This window comes from Rana temporaria, chromosome 8 (assembly GCF_905171775.1).
Source record: "Rana temporaria chromosome 8, aRanTem1.1, whole genome shotgun sequence".
NCBI classification, from domain to species: Eukaryota; Metazoa; Chordata; class Amphibia; order Anura; family Ranidae; genus Rana; species Rana temporaria.
This window is the reverse complement of record NC_053496.1, coordinates 79,006,538-79,015,182: the sequence shown is the minus strand read 5'-3', so window position 1 is coordinate 79,015,182 and position 8,645 is coordinate 79,006,538.

The following is an 8,645-nucleotide window of genomic DNA, read 5'->3' as shown; positions in this document are numbered from 1 at the left end:
TGGACAGAGTCAGTGATCACTGACTCTGTCCATTCGGAGCAGTAAGGAGCTGGATTTACCGGCTCCTACCCCGCTCTCCATCCTGACATTACCAGGGGGTGGAGGAGGAGCACGGAAGGGGAGAGAAACACGGCGGGATACACGGGATACACGGCGGCATACACGGGATACACGGTGGCATACACGGCGGCATACACGGGATACACTGTGGCATACACCGGATACACGGCGGCATACATGGAGGGAGGGAGACAGACTGCAGCAAAATGGAGGGAGGCTGGAGGAGGACACGGGACAGTCAGCGGTGATCGTGTGTGGGGGAGTTAAAAGCACCGATCACCGCTGATTTTAAATCAGCTGAAAGCCGCACGGGGGAGTGTAGAGAGAAGCGGAGAAATTCATTTTAAATCTATACAGCGGTGATCGGTGCTTGTAACTTCCCCACGAACTGATCACCGCCGACAGTACAAGTATCGGGTGAAGCATCGGGAGCATTTGCCCGAGTACAGGTATCGGTATCAGATACTAGTATCGGTATCGGGACAACCCTAATTATCACATAGTTGTTTGGCTCATTTTAAAGTCATAATGATAACAGAAATTAACCAAATGGCCTTGATCAAACAATTTCCATACTCTGGCTTTGGTACAGATACACAAAGTGACACACACAGGTTAAAATGACAATTAAAGGTTAATTTTCCACATTTGTGGATTTTAAATTGCAATAAGTGCCAGTTGACTGGCTGTCAGGGCTGGGCTCAGCCCTTCCTTCTCTGAGCTAGCCACTCAGCTGTCGGCTAATTGCAAGCTCCTGTCTCTCCACAGTGACTCACCTGTTGATGATCTGGCTCATCAGTCCTGCCTACTTAAGCCTTCCAGTTCACTTGCTCTCTGCCTTCGCCTTGGTCAAGAGGCTCAAGCGGCTCACAGACTTTCTCCTGCGTTCCTGTTAAAGACTTTGCTTGGATGACATCCATTCTGGCTCCTGATCCTCCTCGCTTTTTTACTACGTTCATCTCTGGCTCCTTGACCTTTGTCTTGTCTGAGTATCCAATCCGGTTCCTGAACTCTGGCTATGTGTTGACTACGCTTACTCTGTTTATATTTTTATTATTATTAAACAAGTGTGATTTAACTCTACTTTTGTCTCGGTCTGATTCATGGTTTCTGACACTGGCATATTCAAGGCTTTGTTTTTTTTATATGCTTTTCCATCTTTATAAAGTTTCATTACCTTGTTAAGCAGGTCTTTTGACAGTTCTTTTCTGCTCTTCGTGGCTCAGTATCTAGCCTGCTCAGTGCATCCACATGAGAGCTAACAAACTCATTGACAATGTATACACAGACACTAACTGCGATTTAAAAAGCTACAGAAGGAACGAAATTACCTTTACTTGCCATTTTAACCTGTGGGTGTCACCTGGTGTGTCTGTAACAAGGCTTTCAAGGGGATGGAAACTTTTATCGGGCCATTTAGTTGATTCCAGTTATCATTATGATTTAAAAGGGAACCAAACAACTATGTGATAATAAATGGCTTTACATGATCACTATCCTTAAAGTGTTTTTAAACCCTTGATTTTTTTTTTATCAAAACAACAAACATGTCTATACTTACCTGCTCTGTGCAATGGTTTTGCACAAAGCAGCCCAGATCCTCTTCTTGTGGGGTCCCCCGCTAGCGCTCCAAGCCTCTCCTCTTCATTGGGTGCCCCTGCGGAAAGCCACTCGAACATGTTTCACAGCATTTGATGGACAGCAGAAAAAGCCAATGGCTCCGGCTGTTATCAATTTGTCCAATGAAGATAGTGACAATGACTGGAGCCGCTGTGCTCCTGCACATCACTTGATTGGATCAAGCTCAGGTACAAAAAAGGGAGGGTCTGGGGGAAAGCTTCAGCATAGAAGATTTTTCACCTTATTGCATAAACTGCATTAAGTTGAAAAACCTTAAGGCTTTATAACCACTTGAAATTTGTATTTTTTTGCATTATCAGTCATATTTTTAATATCAATGCCAAATGTCAGAATTTCTGCCAGGGTATGCAAACTTTTGAGCACAAATGTATGTATTGAAGTTAAAGGGGTTGTAAAGAATTTTTTTTTTTTTCATAATAAGCATCCTTTACCTGCAGACATTCCTCTTTTCACTTCCTCATTGTTCATTTTTGCTCAGAAGTTGCTCTATTTCTTCTCTGTTCTGTTCACTTCCTGCTTGTCTGATTTTACTGACCACCGTGAAGGGAGGCTTTACTGCGGTGGTCATTAACGTGCTCACCCCCTCCTGGAAACTACATCTGTGTGGCAGGATGCTCTCTACGTGTTAGAGACTTCATGGAGGTGTGAATTACTGGGCGTGCCGCAATTCATACTGGGAAATGTAGTTCTTACATGAACGAGCGATGCAAACCAGGAGGTGAATGAGAGAACAGAAACTAGATATAGATGATATAGATGAAGGAATTTAATAGGTATTTACTTGTTTTTTAACAGAATCATTACACTATTCTTTCTGTCTACCTTGCAGACATTAATTTTAGGCAAACATTTTTTTTTCCTTTACAACTGCTTTAATATTCCCGGATTAGTACCTTTGTACTGATCCGGGAATATTAAAGTAGTTGTAAAGGAAAACTTCCAGGCCAATGAGGCTGGAAAGAGCCTAGGTAATGACCCTCTTTCTCTTCTTTACTTTTATATAAAAAGAGGTAGCATCTTGCAGAGGTTTCCTCTCACTTGTTTTGTATACAGGACAGAAAGAAAAAGAAAATTTGTACAATGGGACACAGATGACAGAAAAATCCTGACACGAGTTTTAAGCATTTGTACTTCATTCAAAATAAAATACAAAAGTTTTTGCTTTGAATAAACTTTAAAGGTAATGTAAACCCATTCACAAAGAAATTCATACAATCTTTAACATGTTAACCACTTGCCGACCGCCGCACAACTATGTACGACAACATGGCACGGGAAGGCAGATTGGCATACAGGTACGTCCCTTTAAATCTGCCGCCCATTGTACCACGTACCTCGTAATGGCGGACATCGAATTCCCGGGAGGTCAGCGATTGCGGTCAGCAAGGGCAGAACAGGGGAATGCCTTTGTAAACAAGGCATTCCCTTATTCTGCCTAGTGATGACCGTTCCCCATGACCAGGAACAGTCATAAGTGATGTGTCACGTGTAGCAACGCTCCCTAACAGTAAGAATCACTCCCTAGGGAACACTTAACCCCTGAAGCGCCACCTAGTGGTTAACCGATTCACTGCCAGTGTCATTTTTACAGTAATCAGTGCATTTTTATAGCACTGATCGCTGTAAAAAATTACAATGGTCCCAAAATGGTGTCAAAAGTGTCCTATGTGTCCGCCATAATGTTGCAGTTATGATAAAAATTGCTGATCGCCGCCATAACTAGTAAAAATAAATTATTAATAAAAATGCCATAAAACAGTCACCTATTTTGTAGAAGCCATTACCTTTTTTTTTTTTTCTCTTTCCCCTTTTTATCCTATTAAGGATTTTGGTTGAATGGGGTCATAAGAATGGGAAGTGGGGTTTCAAGAGTTGTCATAGCCACAAAATAAAGAACTATTAAGTTATTATTTTTTTTTAGGGTGTTATTAATGTTTTTTTTTGTCTCCCTTCTTCAAAAAGAGATTTACATTTTTTGATATTCCTTTTTTTTTCTCTCTTTCTCCCTCCCTCGTATCTGCCTCTACCTCTTGTAGGTGGAGGGTGGATTGGGGGGGGGGGGGAGAGAGGGAAGGGGAAGTAAGAGACATAATCTGAGGGTGCTCTTGGGGGGGGGGGTAATTTATGTACTTTTATAAATGTACGGTGATGTTTTTTTGTATTTTTCCTGTTGTCTTTATTTGTTCAGGTTTCCTTTTTTTGTATGTGCTGTAATTTGTTATAATAAAGAAAAGAAGCAATTATAAAAAAAAAAAAACACTTTGCTGACATCATATTTCTATGTGGGTGGAAAGTGGTTAAGGAACCAGTGTTTTTAAGCCCTAAACTAATATGTCTATATACACTTTATCAGCAGCACTGAGTCTCTGCAGTTTCCTTCTCCCAGCTAAATACATTGTGAATACCCTACATTTTATAGTGAGGGACTGGCTGGCTAGGAAAGCCCCCATTATTGGACACCCAACCTAATTTCAGAGGCCAGGAAGGGTATGATCGGTTTGTGGTATCTGTGGCTGACTTTTTCCTCCTCTCCTCCCTCCCCTCCTTTCCATGTTTCTCCTCCTAATATTTACCCCTCCCTTCTCCTTTTTTCTTTTCCTACACCCCCCCTTTTGAAAATGTTCCTCCTTTTTTTCTTTCTCTGCCCCTTTCCTCCTCCCTCTTCCTGCTCCCTTTCCCTTTATTTCCCTACTTCCCCACACTCCTTTTTCCCTCTTCCTACCTTCCTCTTCCCTCCTCGTGATTTAGAAAACAAATATTACTTTATTGATAATTATTTAACAATGGTTTTCAAACAACAACACTTCTCATTGGATTTATCTTTGGCTTGATGGCCCTGTGTGAGTTGTTGGCCCCTAAGGGGATAGATAATAAAGGTTTAATTTTTTTTCCCATGGCTCTATTTCCCTATGTGGCTATGCTACAGTATATAGTCAAATACAACTATGGGAGTTATTTACGAAAGGCAAATCTACTTTGCACTACAAGTGCAAACTACAAGTGCAAAGTGCACTTGAAATTGCACTGAAAGTGCACTTGGAAGGGCAATCGCTGTAGATCCGAGGGGGGCATGCAAGGAAAATAAAAAACAGCATTTTAGCTTGCACGTGATTGTATAATAAAATCAGCAGAGCTTCCCCTCATTTTAGATCTACCTCTGAGATTTACAGCGACTGCACTTCCAAGTGCACTATTCTGTGCAATTTCAAGTGCACTTTGCACTTGTAGTTTGCACTTTTAGTGCAAAGTGTATTTGCCTTTCGTAAATATCCCCTAATATGGTTTTATGCTCTTTTTGGGCCAGCTTTTATTGTAATTTTTTTTTTTAAAGCTTTTTATCAAATCTGGCATGTATGCTTTACTGTTGGAGGTATATTTAAAGTCTGCATTATTCTATTTTTTTGGATTACTTGTTTACTTATTGGGATCATAACTCCAATGGTGCTTTAGCTTTATTTACACCAACATTTCACCTCCAATATTGATTTTGTGTTGGTTTTACCTCAAACCCAAACTCAACCTAAACTCAAAGCTCATCTTCAATAGACAGGATGTGGCCATAAGAGGTTGACTGTGATCATTAATTCTGATGTGCAAAAAAAGTTAAAATTGTATATGCTTTAAGAAAAACTGGCAGTTGTTTAGTACAGTGGTCATTAACTCTGTCCTCAGGGCCCACTAACAGGGCAGGTTTGCAAGATAACTGAAATACATCACAGATGATATCATTTGCTTCTCAGTGATTGCAATATTCTAGTCTGCATCTCCCCAAGGTAATACATACAATCTGGCCTGTTAGTGGGCCCTGAGGACAGGGTTAATGACCACTGGTTTAATTTACATCAGGGATCCCCAAACTACGGCCCTCCAGCTGTTGTGGAACTACACATCCCATGAGGCATTGTAAAACTCTAAGGCCTCGTACACACGGCCGAGGAACTCGACGTGCCAAACACATTGAGTTCCTCGGCGAGTTCAGCCCTGAAGCCGCCGAGGAGCTCGGCGGGCCGAGTTCTCCCATAGAACAACGAGAAAATAGAGAACATGTTCTCTATTTTCTCGACGAGTTCCTCGGCGGCTCCATCGGGCTGAAAGTGTACACACGACAGAGTTTCTCGGCAGAATCCGGCTCTGACCGAGTTTCTCGCTGAATTCTGCCGAGAAACTCTGTCGTGTGTACGAGGCCTAACATTCACAGACTAGGCATGATGGGAATTGTAGTTCCTGAATAACTGGAGGGTCATAGTTTGAAGACCCATGGTATACATAGTTTGAAGTTTGAAGACCCATGGTATACATAGTGCTTTAGCAAATCCGATTGCCTCTCGGGGGATCAGGAAGGAAGTTTTTCCCCTGCTGTAGCAAATTGGATCATTCTCTGCTGGGGTTTTTTGCCTTCCTCTGGATCAACTGTGGGTATGGTATTGTACTGTGTTTTTTTATTTTGTTTGTTTATTTTTTTTGTGGTTGAACTGGATGTCTTTTTTCAACCTGACTAACTATGTAACTATCTAGTTAGGGTTTAAATCTACATTAATGGCAATGTTAGGACAGCTTACTCGTTTTAGACAAATTTTTATGTTTCATCTAAAAATCCACCTGCATCTTGGTCAAACAAGGTAAAAAAGGTCTCAGGCCCCGTACACACGACCAGTTTCCTCGGCAGAATTCAGCTTCCGACCGAGTTTCTGGCTGAATTCTGCCGAGGAAACTGGTCGTGTGTACACTTTCGGCCGAGGAAGCCGACGAGGAGCTCAAAGAGGAAATAGAGAACATGTTCTCTATTTCCTCGTTGTTCTATGGGAGCTCTCGTCCCGCCGAGCTCCTCGGCGGCTTCAGGGCTGAACTGGCCGAGGAACTCGATGTGTTTGGCACGTCGAGTTCCTCGGCCGTGTGTACGAGGCTTTAGAGTTTTATTTAATTTTTTTGCAGCTATAGTAAAACTAATGATTTCATTTATGACTAAACGATCGTCGGAATAGTCATGTACATGTGCTTCTGCACCTGCGTGATCGCTGCTTAAAACTCACAAGGAATTTATCTGTTTGATCTGTGGATTGTGACATGATCATAGCTTGGACTTTTATGTAAGTGTACTGTTTAATAAACCAGATGTTGAGACAGTATCACACTATGTGGAGTCTTTTTGTCTCCTAATCATTCTGCTATTGAGACTTCCTAAAACTGCATCCTGTATCATGAGTTTCTGTGAACCTTCTGGAACATCAGGATTTATTTCTTAGCAGTACAGATATCCAACCAAGCGCTGTTTGACCTCTCTGAGTAAGAGGGGTCGCTAGCTTTCCGGTAAGCCTCCATTTTTGATTATGGCAATGGATGTCACACTGTCAGGTGTATGATCGTCATTTCCAAACACTCTTTTCTCCCATGGAACTTTCTGTGATGGAATCCAGCTCTATATGAATTTTTTGTTTGCACTATTGCACTGTATTTACATGTGATGTAATTTTGCATATGTGTCTTCAGACTTTATTCACAGTTATTATTATTAATATACAATTGATTGTCTGCATATTAGTATATTTGTTTGTTATATATTTTTAACGCTGCACTTGTTTTACATATAGTTTCTGTGCCTGGTGTCTGGTTTATAGTGCACAGTTGCTTATTAAATTTTAGTTCCTAGCGCGGATATACATTTATAGTAAAACTACAATGTACGCCATCAAATTTTCCCATACTACTTTTGAAATGGCAAAATTAGAAATCTTATATCAATTAAAGCGTTAGAGAAGTCTTTAATAAACAGTCCCTATGAATGTAAATTGCATAATGTGATAGTATGCACTGCAATTATATAGCAATTATAAATTAACCGTAAATGGTATCCCTCCAGCGGCACACTGTCACTGCTGACACGTCTTCCATCTTCAACTGGTCTTCCTTCTGGCTTTGTGGGCTCCAGCCATTGCATGTAGACTGGATTCACAATCCTGCCACAGCTCTCTGGATTGATGGTACATTCAGTGGTGGTACATTTAGTTTGCCCTCACAGTGCACATGCGCCAGTGACCTCAGCGACTGAAGAAATTGTGAATGTCTCTTAAAGGGTGCACATTTAAGAGATATTTATTATACCTACAGGTTAGCTTTATTATAAGCTCACCTGTAAATACAAGTTACCAAGCAAGGTAAACTACAGCTTTAATATTTTACACTGAAAACACCAAACAGAGGAAGAGTCACCGTTGAATAAATAACTTAATAGCTTAGCTGATGGTGATAACAAAAATGAGCTATAATGATGCAAATTAATTGTTATAGTAGGAGTCAAATAAAAATATGCCTGTTTCTATGTAAACATGTTAAGATTATAAAACCCATTAGTACTAAATTCAGAGTTTACATTGGAGTTAGGACAAGCTTTTGAATTTCTGATTTTATTTGTAGATGACTTTCCTGAGATAAATATGTGTTATGAGATCATTCTCTTTCATAATCCATGAAATCTGATCTCCAGCAGAGAGATGCAAAATAGGACTGTAGTGTAATATAAATATAACCCTCTTTCTTGTTTTGTCATCATCCTTAATTTGACACATTAAAGCATTTTTAGGATTAGAAATTACAGTAGAATATTTGCTAGTTATTATCATACAAGGCAAAAAAAGGCATCTATGTACAAATGATATTCTTAATATGCATTGAAAAAGCAATTCACATACTGAGCTAACACCTGCCTCCTCATTCAGAAACTTGAACATCTTCAGGGACTTGGGACACAGGCACATATTTTTTTTCTGCCTCTTAGTCAACCATTGTTAATATCAGACATCCCAACCTGCAAAAACGAATTTAAGGAAGGTGGCGCTTCGTGTCGGCGCTGACCCCCCCCCCCCAAATTAAATGCAGTCTTACTAGTGCCAATTAAATGCAACCTTACCAGTGCCAATTAAATACAGCCTCACCAGTGCCAATTAAAT